Source organism: Gorilla gorilla, chromosome 5 (assembly GCF_029281585.2).
Source record: "Gorilla gorilla gorilla isolate KB3781 chromosome 5, NHGRI_mGorGor1-v2.1_pri, whole genome shotgun sequence".
Classification (NCBI taxonomy): Eukaryota; Metazoa; Chordata; class Mammalia; order Primates; family Hominidae; genus Gorilla; species Gorilla gorilla.
In genome coordinates, this window is record NC_073229.2 from 69,919,964 (window position 1) to 69,934,952 (window position 14,989).

At 42.8% G+C, this 14,989-nt stretch overlaps 2 non-coding genes across 2 annotated transcripts; both read left to right on the forward strand.

Annotated features, from left to right (window-relative positions):
• The first annotated feature begins 3,606 nt into the window (after window positions 1-3,606).
• Window positions 3,607-3,718, forward strand: MIR206 (microRNA mir-206). Its single transcript, NR_106394.1, has one exon. It is a non-coding gene; the product is annotated as a microRNA mir-206 (primary transcript).
• Window positions 3,719-8,181: 4,463 nt separating this feature from the next.
• Window positions 8,182-8,291, forward strand: MIR133B (microRNA mir-133b). Its single transcript, NR_106485.1, has one exon. It is a non-coding gene; the product is annotated as a microRNA mir-133b (primary transcript).
• The last annotated feature ends 6,698 nt before the right edge of the window (window positions 8,292-14,989 follow it).

Sequence of the window (14,989 nt, forward strand, 5' to 3'; positions counted from 1 at the left end):
GAGAATCCTGGTTTTCTATCCTCATCCAGCAAACAAACTAAGATCAGATCTATTATCAGAGGGAAAATCCCCTGTGGTCAGTAAGGGGACAGTCTGAGCATCTCATCACATATATCCTTTCATAAAACTCCTAAAAATGAGACTGGCATCCCAGACATTCGGAACCTGTAATGATTCTTGTCAGAAATGATACTGATTAATACCTTTTTTTAACAAATCTACTAAAATTGTAGGACGAATATTTTTAATAATATTTTTGCTTTCTCAAGTATCTTTGAGTAACCCCTTACATAAAAACAATTGTCATGTTAATGAAACCCTTTAAAGTAGATCAAATATAAGGATTTCTATGTAGTAAGTAGATTCCATTGCCAGATTAATACTAATTAATATATCAATTACACATTAATTAATAATATAATACATATACTTATTAATAATATCAATATTATGTTGATTGTATATTATTAATAGATAATGTTAATAATAGTAATAGAGATTATTTATTAAACTTCAAATATTATGCTCATGGCACACTACATAAATCTAATTCCTCCCGTTGAGGAAGCACTGTTAGTCTCACTTTACAGATGAGGAAGCTGAGGCTGAAAGAGGTTAAATAGCTTGCTCAAGTCACAGATGTCCAAGCCATGCTGTTTCTCCCTGCACCCCTCATAGCCAATAACCTTGAAGATCACAACATTTGTCTTACTCAGACTTCTCTCGGTCTCAACCTGTCCTTGAATTTACCCAAATCCAACAGGCTTTCTAAGGACCATTAATGAGAAATAAGCATCCTTCTATCTCTTTAATGTGTTGAGTCATTTATGTTCAAATACTGTCCTGCTCAGCAAAAGAAACTGAAAAAGAACTGTGATTGCTGTTTATGCTTTTGAGGCTACTTTTTTACTGTTACTTAAGTCTGGAATGCTTTTAAATGGTACTTGCTTCTCAGGACAAGGGAAAGGACATGTTAGTAATTTAAGGGTTTTGAGCAGTTGTCTGATCATGAGGCAGGGCTGGGGTGTGGAGTAAATCTTGTTTTCAATAACCTGTTGAGTGACATTTTATATTGCCATTGGCCCATTCTCCCAAGAAACTCAAGATATTCACATGTGTTATCTCATTAATCTTCAACCCATTCTTTGGTGGGCAGCTGGGGTTACACAACTGCTATTTACAGATAAGTAGCATGGGATTTGGTATAGGAATGAAGACAGAAAGCTGGTAATTTGGCCAATATCACCCAGCACACAATTGGCCAAGTGACACACCACATCTACTAATTCTTTCCATTAACAGTGCCTACTAAAGTCAAAAGATTTGGGTAGATAGGAAAGTAGATAAATAATCTGGAAAAAAAACCCACATCCAATTGTCATATAGATGCCCTTTGCCCTATGCAAAGCACAGAGAAACGTGTCTTTATGTTCTCCATCCCAGATTTTTTAACTACTATTTTTGTCTTGTCTGAAATATGTTGGTTTTGTCGTAGTTTGTTTTTCCAGTCTACCTTTCTCTCCATTTTCTAACCTGTTCCATGACTTTTCTTTCTTGTGTCTTAAGCTAGATGTCCAGGAAAATGGGAAGAAGGTTTAAACAAGGCTTTCATCACAGATATTCCCATTTCAAACTCTCTCTCAACTTTCAAAATTCTCTATTCATTCTAAAGTGATAAGAATTTAGTTACCTGGACTCATTAATTGTCAAGTAATTGGTTATTAACAATTTGTTTTTCTCCTGCAGATTTTGCATTGAACTTTTAAGTAATCTTTTCACCCTACAAGATTGGGCTTGGCAAAGACAAAACAATTCACACCCAAATGTTGGGGACAGTTTAATGGGATAGTTTACACTGTCTTGGCTATCTCAAATCTTTTCCCTGGAAATCTTTTTCTTTTGTATTCCTACATAAATGTATGAAGCTCAGCCTGGCTCATGAATAGCAAGTCTCTTAAAGCTGGCTCTTTCTAGTTCTTTGAACATAAAACTCGATGGTTCCTCTCATCGGTGCAAACCCTCACTCCTCACAACTCAAATGCCAGACACTTTGGAGGATCTCCATCTGACAGATGTAACTAGTTAAAATGGACATTTATTCAGCTCTTAAGTTCCCTGGTTTTATGAAAGAAATTAGACATTTTTATTTTCTTAGAGGCACAGACACACCTCCTTCCTCCTTTGACCAAGCTGCCTCCCTGCCATCAGCCCCTGATAGTGTGTTTTTGGTTGCCCACTGCCCCCAAACTTAGAGAAGGAAGGGTAGCCCCAAACTCTCACTTCTATGAAGTTCATACTTGACTATGGGAGAAAACAGTGTTTTCAGAGCAGAAGCTTACATAGCCATTAGATGGAATTGGATGAGCCATTGGATGATTCCCAAGGTCAGCCCGAAAGATTTTGACTGGGATGCCAGAGACGTTTTCCTATTTTCCTAAGAAACAGTATGGTTTCTAAGCCACCTCCATCAACAGCACCTCAAGCGCAGAGTTACAGAAAGGATAAAGGTACACCAAATCAAAAACCTGTAGTGTTTCCTTTTCTTCCTTCTCAACATTTTTTTTACCTTCTAAGCCTCTCTCCATGGGTTGATCCAAAACTGTGCCTCCAATCTGATTAGTTTTTTTAAAAGAATTACCATTTATAAATATGATAATTAATACATTTCTACGATCGTCATTTTCCTCATGTGTAAAATCAGATAAAATGGCTACATTTCATAGAGTAGGTAGGAGTCAAGGAGCTCACATACGCAAAACACTGTAATGATTCTGTTATAGAAAGCATATTTATAAAAAGTTACCTCTTATTTTTTATTACTGTGATTAAATGTTTTTAACCACCTCAGCCAGTGCTGTGAGCCTCAAACCTTTTTTGGGGGCCAACTCTTCCTTTGGCATATGTTTCCCCATTTTCTGGCAGAGAATCAGATACCACAAAGTTCAAAACCCCATCTCCCTCCAGCCAGGGTGGCCGTCCAGACCCTGAGTGGCTCAACAGCTGCCAATGTCCCTCATCCTTCTGAGGCTCAGGCCTCACAGATTGTGGGGCAGGTGATGGGCTAGGGGGAGCAGAAGCCCGACAAAACGATCCTTCCCACAGTGAACAATGGTGCTTGGAATGCTGGATGGGCAGCTGCTGCCCATCAACAAGCACCCAAAACAGATAGACGTACAGTAGGAAGTACAGGAGGGCCGGTGTGTTTCTAAGCATGAGTGGCTCTCTGTGTGAATGTGGAAAATTTCTCTGTTGGATTCTCTCTTCTTTTTAATTTTCCCTTCACTGGATCCCAAACATTAAAAAAGAATCACATTCAAAATGCACAAAAACAGCAGCAGTGAATTAATTAGTAGTAATAACAAAGGACTGGATAGACTGTAGCTGCACAAGAATAAGCCAGGGAAACGTGGTGCTGTTTACCTGTGAACAAACAGTAGGAAGGATTTGGTCCCAAGCAGCACTGCCATTCCTCGCAACAGATTTATTTCAGGATGATTTGGTCGGGGGGATTTAGGATGAGTTGAGATCCCAGTGATCTTCTCGCTAAGCGTTTCCTGCCTGGGCAAGGAGGAAAGATGCTACAAGTGGCCCACTTCTGAGATGCGGGCTGCTTCTGGATGACACTGCTTCCCGAGGCCACATGCTTCTTTATATCCCCATATGGATTACTTTGCTATGGAATGTAAGGAAGTGTGTGGTTTCGGCAAGTGCCTCCTCGCTGGCCCCAGGGTACCACCCGGAGCACAGGCTTGGTGACCTTCTTCCTCATCAGGGCTTTGTGCCAGCAAATGTCTCCCTCACCAAGTAAGCAAGAGCCTCTGAATCCCATCTGGGCTCTTCCTGAACACCCCTATCTCCCCTTCTTGAGGCGTCCTCGCTCAGCCCAAGGTTTCAGGCACACTGACTGCTGTCCCACAGTCCCCACTGTGGCCAGCCTCCCAGACCTGGCTCCTCTGGCCAGCCTGGTGAGGAAAGGCCTTTCCCCGAAAAGGTTTTTCACAGAATCAGCCCTCACCCTCCTAGCTCCTTCCTCTGGTCATATTGCTTCTGAAATGAGAGGTTTCTACGAACCAAACTGAATCATAATCTCCTTCAAGCCATGTGTATTGCAAGCGTTTCTCAGGGTTTGCATTGTACTGAGGCAGGTGCTGTGAGTGAGGTTCAGGAAACCATAATAAGTAGTTCATTTGGGGTCACAGTCCCCTGACTCTGCTCTGCTGTCCTTTCCACTTCACACCACAACCCTGTCACAAATGGACTCTGCAAGGCTGTTTGAGGAAACGCCTTGAGATGCTAAAATAGCGATTAACTCAACTAACAGGCAAGTTCCTTTCTCCTCTGTTTCCTAAACCCCTGTGTTCCCAGCTCTGACTCCAAAGGGCTTGAACCCACACCAAGAAAGTGCTGAATCTACAGAGGGAAGCCTTGAGCAGGAGGGGAGGCTGCAGTCACCCAAGGCTCATGCCATCACCCCACGAAGAGTTTCAGAACAAGGGAGGAAGATGAAGGGGCCTCCTTCCCTCACTTAAACCCCCATTCCAGGATGGCTCTTGCATCCCACAGCTCTGACTCCTTGTTTTTAGGGTGAGTGCGTGTGAGAAATTACAGCTGGGACCACACTACATTTACACCTTGAGTTCTTAAACAAAACCACAAAAGAAAACCCGAGAAGATTTGATTGAAGTGTGCCAAGATGCACAAGACAGGACTGTCAAATGAAACTGAGCAGCAGCAGAACAAGGACATGGGAGAGGAGGAAAGGGAGGGAAGAAGGGAGGATGCACCATGTTTGCATAGGAGATGGCAGAGGAGTGCACAGCAGCTGGTGATGAGGGGCCCCCTGCCCAAGGAGGCGACAGCACCCAGAGCACTGGGCCAAGGCTCCCCTCTGCCCCAACTGGGCTCAGTAACACCTGCGACCCAAGCCTCTCACCTCTTCCAGAAACCAGACAGTTATCTAATGGCCTTTAAGGGCATAAAACCTGTATTTTTGGGGGGGTGGAAGGAACTTGGAGGAACATGGTAAATTACTAGAGATGGGACAGCTACAGAACTGAGCACAGAAACTTCTCACTTTAGATTAGTGGTCCTTCAATTGGAGATGATGTTGTTCCCCAGGGGCATTTGGCAATGTCTAGAGACATTCTCGATTGTCACAACTCGGGGGTTCCTGGCATCTAGGGGTTGGGGACCAGGGATGCTGCTGAACATCCTACGATGCACAGAACGGCCACCCCCAACCCTCCAGCACGCAGCAAAGAAATATCCAGCCCAAAATGTCAACATGCTAAGGTTGAGAAACCTGGTTTTTTGATAGTGGTGCTTTGAATAAATGAAGTCTCTGACATCAGCATATTATGGCACATTATATTTTGCAATGAAAATAACTGTCCTTCATTCTAAAAACTTTGGTCTTCATGTCTGTAAAATAGGCAGATAGCTCAAGGTTGTGCTTCTTTCCAATGATGTTTTCCCTTTCCTAAATCATACCTGTTCTAATGATACCCTTCCTTTTCCTACCCTGGAGATTAATTTCATGTCCTCTGCTCAGAAACTGGGGGTATGTTGTATGGGTGGCTGTGCTGCTGGGGGTGGGGCAGGACGTGAGTAAAGAAGAGAAGAGAGAGATGGTGGGAGAAAGTGTCCAGAATTGAAGAAACTGCACAAAAAGAGGTTTGTCATTCTGGCTGGCAAGCTAGACACATGTGCTTTTCAGTCCTGATTTCAGACCATTGGGCTGCCCTCTGCCCCCACAACTGCCTGCTTCCTTGCTCCCCAGGAGGAGCTAGAGAAGGAGCAGAGGTTAGCCAGAGGAAGAGCTGGCAGGCAGCAGCTTCAAGACAGCTTTGTCACTGGCAGGAGGAGGCAGAAGGTAAGAAGCCAGGACTACAGGGCCAGGAGGATGCACACCAAGGAGGAGAGGACAAGCCAAGACAGAAGCTTCAACGTAACCCTGCACAGACCACTCTAGAACCAAGCCACATTCTGTGGTGCCCTGCTTTCTCACCACCACCATGATTGTGGGCTTTTACCTTGTTGCCATTTCTACAGTGCCTTATTGAGTGCTTTGATGTCTGGGATATCTTATTTATTCCATACAGAGCTCCCAAGCTGGAGTCCATCTTGCAGAAGTTGGCATCACTGGTTAAACTCATTCTGTGTTTCCTGATCAGCAGTTTCAACAATTTCAATGATGAAATGCAAACACTTGCAGCTGAGGAAGGGAAACATGTAAAGGACAGGCCGGAGTTGAGAGTGAAATTCTTGGCCTCCAAAGCAGTCAGGATTGTCTCTAGGACTTTCCCACACCCCTGACACTGTGCCCACTAGGGACACAGTGCACCTTTCCTTCCTTGTCATTAAGCCTCGCAACAAGCAGGCAGAGTAGATACAACCTTCTCCTGCTGTGCAGATGTAGAAACTCAGGTTAAAAGATGTTCTGTAACTTCCTAGAAGCAAAAGAGCCAGGAAAGCATTGGTAGGATTTGAACCCAGATAAGTGTGACTCCAAGGCCACATGCATTCCACTTAGTTTTACTTGTCTTCATCAGGAAGAGAAAATAAAAGGGCTGCAATGCCTAGCCCCAAGGGAGAAGGACAATTTTCTAGCATCATTCAAACTATCCTTTCTGCCTACCTCTTTTCCCACCTGCTCCCATACATCGTGAAGACTGGCAGGCCACCTTTCTGGGGAGTTTCTTCTTCTTAGTCAGCTCTCTCCCACAGCTCACACCTCCCTAGAAACAGAGAGAAACCAGTGGGTACTCCTATTAGTTCAGTGGTTCTCAAACTTGAGCTGCATCGGAATCACCCAAAGGGCAGGTTATAGCACTAATTTCTGGGTCCTACTTCCAGATGTTTCGGGCTGGTAAGTGTTGCCATTCTTTTACAAGGCCAACATACAAATCCAGAGTTCTCCTTTAAAATCTGCAAGAATCAAAGATTTCTCCACCTCCTTTGAGAAACAGTTTAGTCAATGCTACCCCCTTGTTAAACCAAACAACCTCAATGTCTATGGCTGGGAGAATAAATAAATTATAGTATATTCACACAGTAGAAAACCATAAAGCAATGAAAATTAATAAACTGCTGCTACCACATCAATATGGATGAATCTTGCAAATATCATTTTAAATGAAATATCAAGTCACAAAACAATACATATGATATGATGCCATTATATACTAAAATATGCATATATATTGTTTAGAAATATATGCATAAATGGTAAAAACTATAAAGAAAAATATTAAAATCATAAGAAAAAATAAATTCAGTGTGATTGTTACCTCCTGGGGGAAACATAAAGAAATAAATTGGAAAAAGCATTCAGTACAAAGAAAGCAATAGTATAAAACAGTAAAAAATAGTTCTTTTTAAAAGGTAGATCGTTGGGCCAGGCATGATGGCTCACGGCTAAAATCCCAGCACTTTGAGAGGCTGAGATGGGTGGATCACCTGAGGCCAGGGGTTTGAGACCAGCCTGGCCAACATGGCAAAACCCCATTTCTACTCAAAATACAAAAATAGCGGGGCATGGTGGCAGGTGTCTGTAATTCCAGCTACTCAGGAGGTTGAGGCAGGAGAATCACTTGAAACAGGAGGCAGAGGTTGCAGTGAGCTGAGATAGCGCCACTGCACTCCAGCGTGGATGACAGAGTGAGACTCCATCTCAAAAAAGTAACAACAAAAAAAAGTAGATCGTCGTTCATGGGTATTGGTTTTACCATTATGTACCATCACTTATAAATATTCTTTTATAAATATATCATACTTGAATTAAAAACATAATTTAAAGAAATTAAAATGTTAAGCATTCAAAGAATATATGCCAAAATGTTACATTTCTTTCGGAAAATGGGAAGAGGAAGCATTATGGCATACTGTCATTTTTCATATTCTATAATTCTATATCATATTTGATCTTCATGATGTTTCTATTTGAAAAAAGATTAAAGATTAAAGAAAAAATAAATTGAAGTCATGCAATGTGAAATACAAATTATGTATGATTTGTATGTACAAATTGTATGAGATGTATGTACAAATCATGTGAGAGGACATTCTGGACAAGGCAAGCTCCTGGCATTTGACAGATGCTAATGCTGCTTCTTTTTGCATTACAGGGTTAGACAACTGATGCTTGAGACACTCCAAGGTACCTGCACACTAGAGGCTGCAGTCACCTCAGAAGAAAGATGCCCCCTGCTCTGGCTGGTCAAACGGAACCAAGTCCGTCTTCCTGAGAGGTTTGGTCCCCTTCAACCAGCTACAGCAGGGCTGGCAATGCCCAGTCCTTGGAGAAACAGAAGAGATTCAACTGCAACTGAAATTACCTACTAAAACTTTCCTTGAGAAAACAATTCTGGTTTTTTCACCACACTCTTATGCTCCCAGGAAGGAAGAGAAGAGGAGTTCTGGAGTCAAAAGTGAGCAAGATTTTAATGCTCAACACACACTGTTCTGTGCCTTTGCACTCACAGCTACAGCCACTTACATGCTTTTGACAGACACACAGTCAAGAAAGAGTTTGAGGATGGAGTTTGTGCCAACCCTAAGCCAGCCGGGGGAAGAGCATGAGACATAGAAGACAGGGCTCCTGCTCACTAGGGGCTAACAGTCTAAGGAAAGAAATTAGACATGTATATATGGCGTGATCCAATTGAATTGCAAGTTATAGCATGGCTAGTTCCAAGGCATCATTCTTCTTACCTGTCCCACCAAATATGCCTAGCACATTATGTATCATCAAGTCTCTATTGATCTATTCAGCCCAAGATATCTATTCACTAAGCAATCATTTCTCAGTTCCCTGATCTGTAGAATAGGGATAATAGTACCTGTCACACCAGGCACAGTGGCTTATGCCTAAAATCTCAGCATTTGGGGTGGCTAAGACAGGGGATTGCTTGAGGCCAGGAGTTCCAGATCAGCCTGGTCAACATAGCAAGATGCTGGTTCTACCAAAAAAAAATTTTTTTTGTTTTAATTAGCTGAATGTGGTAGTGCACACCTATAGTCCTAGCCACTTGGGAGGCTGAGGCAGGAAGATCACTTAAGTCCAGGAGATGGAGGCTGTAATGAGCTAAGTTCTCATAATTGCTACCTTTTACTAAGGGAGAATTCTGACCTGTCCTTCCAGTTTATCTTTTAAGATTTGTATCTTTTATGGTGTGTGTCTGGAACTTAGACAGTAATAAGTAAATATTTGGGTTTTAAATTCTATAGACATGTGTGTTCACATGCTGTATTCTGACACAAATGGGGTAGCATAAGTGCCTAGAGCCCACCACAGTGACCTCAGAGGAGAACACAGAGCTTACTTGCACAAATCTTTGCATTCAGGAAGACCTGGGGTTGAATGCTGCCCCTCTAATTTATTAGCTGTGATATATCCTCTCTGTAGCTCAGTTAACATTGCACAAGCCTTAGTTTACTCATCTGTAAAATGGGGACAATGATACCAACCTCAGTTACCGTAAGGTTTAAAACAGACAGTGTTAATAAAGAGCCAAATATAAGCCCTAAAGAAATAGTAGCTGTTGTTTTACTGCTGTAAATGGCGACAGCACGAGGACAATGCTGTGTCCACAGGCACTTGTATGTAGAAGGAAAGAGCCAAATTAAAAAAAAAAATAGGAGAAGAACTCAAAAAATACATAAAGGCTCATTGCTCACTGTAGGGTTTTGTTTTTTTGTTGTTGTTGTTTTGTTTTTGTTTTTGTTTATTTTTGAGACAGGGTCTCACTCTGTTGCCCAGATAGGAGTGCAGTGGCACGATTTCGGCTCACTGCAACCTCCGCCTCCCAGGCTCAAGCAATTCTCCTGCCTCAGCCTCCCAAGTAGCTGGGATTACAGGCACGCACCACTACCACCCGACTAAGTTTTATATTTTTAGTAGAGACAGGGTTTCACCATGTTGGCCAGGCTGGTCTTGAACTCCTGACCTCAAGTGATCCACCCGCCTTGGCCTCACAAAGTGCTGGGATTACAAATGTGAGCCACTGTGCCCAGCCTATAGGGTATTTTTATATTCCAACTATTAATTCTACTAGCATGTAGCATACATGCATTCACCCTAGTACATATGACTAGTATATAATATGCTTTACTTTTTAAAAATGCTTTATACATGAGACTGATCTTACCATCTTCAATATCCTGTCTGGAAAGCCTTCATTTGTGAGTGCTGTTGAGATCACATGTCCTCCCAAGTAGGACATGGAGTGTGAAGGCCATTGAGTGGGTGTTCCAAAGGGCAGCACAGAATGCAGTTTAGTTGAAGGTGCTGGGGACACACTACCTGGGCTCAAGTCCCAGCTCCCCACTCTCCAGCTGTGCCACTTGAGCAAGTTGCTTGACCTCTCCGGGCCTGGGTTTCCTCATCTGTAGAGTAGGAATATTGATAATAATATCTACTTCATAGAGTTTTATGAGAATAAAATGAGAATACATGTAAAGGCCTGAAACCAGTATTGGGTACATAATAATACATTCTTAAGAGTCTTTATTTCTGACAATGTACCTGAAATGTTCCTGAAATTAAGTTGGTGTTCAATAAAAACATGTTCACTGAAAGATCAGCTTCTTTGTTTATTTTAAGCACAAACTATGGGATCATGTAATTTTTGGTTCAACTATTTCTACTTATCCCTTTCAATGCAGCACACTGGTTCAAAGCAGTAGTAAGGTGTGGGGGAAGGATGGCAACAAGCTTCTCTCTGCTTCCCAGGTCTGTGATGAAATGGAACTTCCCTGCGAACTAGGTGTATGCCTCTGGGAGTAGAAGCAGGGTGATCTTGAAGCGCAGTCGCAGAGCTGTCACCCGGAAGTCACCTGGCAGAACAGAAAACAAACATGATGTGGCCAAATACCAGCTGTCCTTAACAGGAGGGATCTTTTCCATCTGGAAGGGCAGAGGTCATGTAGGTAAAGATTAGATAACAATGCCAGGTATAGGTAAAAGGAGTGTTAAAAAAGGGTCACTTTCATATTTGGGATTTTATGGCTAAAATGCCTGATAAAACTGGACAAGACATATAAGGCTAAGACTAAATAATGTCTTCTCTCTGTTAGAAAGAAGCCAGCCAGGCCAGGCATGAGGGTTCTTGTCTATAAATCCCAGCACTTTGGGAGGCCAAGGCTGGCGGATCACTTGAACTCAGGAGTTCAAGACCAGCCTGAGCAAAACTCCATCTCTACAAAAAATACCAAAAATTAGCCGGGCACAGGGATGGGGACGCTGAGGTGGGAGGATCGCTTGAGCCCAGGAGTTTGATTGAGGCTGCAGTGAGCTGCGATGGCACCACTGCACTCCAGCCTGGGTGACAGAGTGAGACCCTGTCTCAAAAACAAAAGAAAAAAAAAGAAGGAAAGAAGAGGGAGGGAGGTAGAGAGGGAGGGAAGGAGTGAGAGAGGGAGGGAAGGAAGGAAGGAAGGAAGGAAGGAAGGAAGGAAGGAAGGAAGGAAGGAAGGAAGGAAGGAAGTTAAGAAGGGAGAGAGGGAGGGAGGGAGAGAAAGAAGGTAAAGGAAAGGAAATAAGGACAGAGAAAGGAATAAAGAGAAAGAAAAGGAGAGGAGGGGAGGAGAGGGAAGGGGAGCAAGCTAGCACACTTCTGGCAAGGGTTGGAGAACACGAGTGAACATTGTCATCCAACTTTCTACCTATCCCCTTGCCCTCAAGGGTCTTTGCAGAACACATCTTTGAGGGCCACAGGATGGAAGGAGTTCTAGTCATAGCCTGCCTCCAAAGTCAAAATATCGTACTGTCCCCTCTTATTCACTCCTGGAGAATTCAACTTCCATTCACATTTCTGTTTGATATTCCTTAAACCAGGAGGGGAGCAAATGTATTCCTGCTCCCACTCACAACTATAAAAAGACAGAACCTTTAAGAAAACATGTTTTCTGGTAAGTTTGAATGACCTTGATATCCATGTTCAAAGGTCCCACAAGCCCAAACTCTCCATTTCCGTAAGAAATCAAGAGGAATCAGAGAATGGAGACTGCTGCCCACGGGTTGCGGTTGCTCATCCTGCCACAGCCCCTCTTCAGGGCAGAAATCTAGGTTAGGCCACCCAGTGGGGTGTGTGGTTTTGTGATTGCTGCTGTGTCCCTTTATGTGTGTTCCTGTATCATCATCAGTCCTGTGCCAGTAAGTGGCGGCCCATGATGTCACACCGGTCAAACATGACGACTCTTGGTCACCCTCAGAATGGACCCCACCCCCACATCTGGTGAGTGTTAGGAGGAAGAAAGTGATAGCACAGGCGTGCTGAAGGAGCTCTTCCCCGGAAGGAGTTGACGGAAAATAGTGCGGGGCTATCTAACTGGCAGGAATCCAGACAAAAAAGAAAATCCCATTAGTGCAGTCCATCAACGAGTTTCTTTCTGATGGTAATTCCCAGGGCTGGCAAGGCTGTTAGACAACAGGCAGCTCATACATAGCTGGGAGTGAATATAGGTCTATACTCTTCAAAGCATCATTTATCGATACATAGGCATCAAGGAGGCTATTATCTTCTCTGCCCAGAATCTTCTCTTTCTCTGTTAACAGCTCAGTCTCCCTCCCTTGGCTATTCTTTTTTTTTTTTTTTTTTTTTTTTTGAGATGGAGTCTTGCTCCGTTGCCAGGCTGGAGTGCAGTGGTGCAATCTCAGTTCACGGCAACCTCTGCCTCCCAGGTTCAAGTGATTCTCCTGCCTCAGCCTCCCAAGTAGCTGGGACTACAGGCACCCACCACCACGCCTGGCTAATTTTTGTATTTTTAGTAGAGACGGGGTTTCACTATATTGGCCAGGATTGTCTCAATCTCTTGACCTCATGATCCACCCGCCTTGCCCTCCCAAAGTCCTGGGATTACAGGTGTGAGCCACCGCGCCCAGCCCCCTTGGCTATTCTTAAAATTACCTCTCCCTCCCTCCACTCACCATGCTTCCCCGAGAACCTTTATAACCATGCACCTTTCTCTAACTTAAGCCATCCTAGTGAGCCCTTTCATGGGAGTTTGGATTATTGGTCTATAAAAATTAAAGCTGTGTTTCCTTGGAAAGTTAAAATAGAAAGATGTGAAGCTTCAAAATTATTCCCAGTATTTCTTAACAGTGCTCAGTAAGAGATAAGAATGAACCAATTACATAAAAAGAAACCAAAGAGAGAACAGATACAGAGCCCCAGAGGTATTTCAGTCCTGGACGTGGTTGTTCCCAAGGCCCAGTTCCTATATTCTGTATTCCTTTTCACCTAAGGCACTTAACACTGAAATTACATCATTTGCAAACAAAAGTGCCCTAACTCATATAGCATCATATATATACCTTTTGACACTCTGGAGACATATTGTTAACTCACAAAGGGAAACTAACACAATCCATTTCTGTTCTTAAGAAAAATACATGTATGTATATGTTAAGAAAAATATGGAAGAATCTAGACCAAAGGTCCAAGAGTAAATATTTCTAGACAATGGATTTTTGGAGGACGGCCTCTCTGAATTTTCTAAATTTTTCCCAGCTAGCATGTATTACTTGTAACAGAAAGTAAGCCACAGAGATTTTTTATTTTTATGTCTTTTTATTTTTCCCAAAGCTATACATGTACAAGGTTTAAATTGTTAAAGCTTATAATGTAAAATAGTAATCCCCTGCCCCACCCCCAATTTCCAACTGTCAGGGCTATCCAAATTTAAAACAATAAAAATATGTAAGGAGAGAACACAGGTCACTATGGCAGATGAAGTTTGGCAGCCTGCTGTGAATCAGATCTCACCATCCTTGCTGTACATCTGGCCATTCCTTCACCTGATGGCTCTTTCAAAAACAAGGCTGAGTTTTACCCTAACTCACCATTCACTAAATCACCATTCAGTGTCCCCCTAAATCCCTACAGACAGGGAGAGCTGGGGGAAGGGTCGGTGGGGTCACCTTAGACACTATGTCATCCAAGACCCCGTGTGGTCCCTGCTCTGACCATCCTCTATGCCAAGGAAACATGCTCCATGCACATTCTTGACAGAACCTTGTCCTGAACACGCTCCTTTACGCCCCACATAAATCCCCCCTACTGCTGTGTAAACCCATTTCCTCTTGAATTTTCCTCTGGGGAAACTAAGAATAGCTGCATTTTCATCCACCCCAAAATATTCTTCAGTTCTTTCTTCACAGAAGGCCAATAAGTGGGTCTCAGGTACTTAGAGTTTTCAACCGAAATATCAGGAATTATTGTTCTCTTAATAGAAAAAAGTATTATAAATAGGAATTACACTTATTAAACCACACTTCCAAGATACAGAAGCCGATGTACTCACAGCCAAATTTCCTGACATTCCACAGCTTGACTCACCGGACCACACCCAGGTATTAGGTTGGTGCAAAAGTAATTGCGTTGTTGCAGTTACAATTACTTTGGCACCAACCTAATAGTCTCTTCACAAAAAATTTAAATTATTTTATAGATAGAAACAGAACCAACATATATGAATATATAAGTACATATTCACATATATGTGCATACACACACACAGAGAGACAGAGAAACAGAAACAGATTTATTGCAGGGAATTGGCTCATGTGACTACGGAAGCTGACAAGTCCCAAAATCTGCAGGAAGCTGAAGACCCAGGAGATCCAATGATGTAATTCCAGCCCAACGTTAGTCAAGCAGGGCGAATTTTCTCTTACTCAGGGGAGCATCAACATTTTTTACCTGTTTGGGCCTTAAGCTTACTGGATGAGGCCCACCCACATTATGAGGGCAATCTGCATTACTCAGTCCACCAATTTAAACATTCATCTCATCCCTCTCAGAAACACCCAGATTAACACTTGACCAAACGTCGGTGCACTCTGTAGCCAGTCACGTTAACACATTAACCATCACAACAGGCTTGTCTTCCAGTTAGTCCAAAAGACAGAATCGTTTCTGTTTTCTCATAACTCCAAGAGGGGGAAAAAAAGTCTATGTGAGAGAATGAAAAACTTCATGTATCTTTA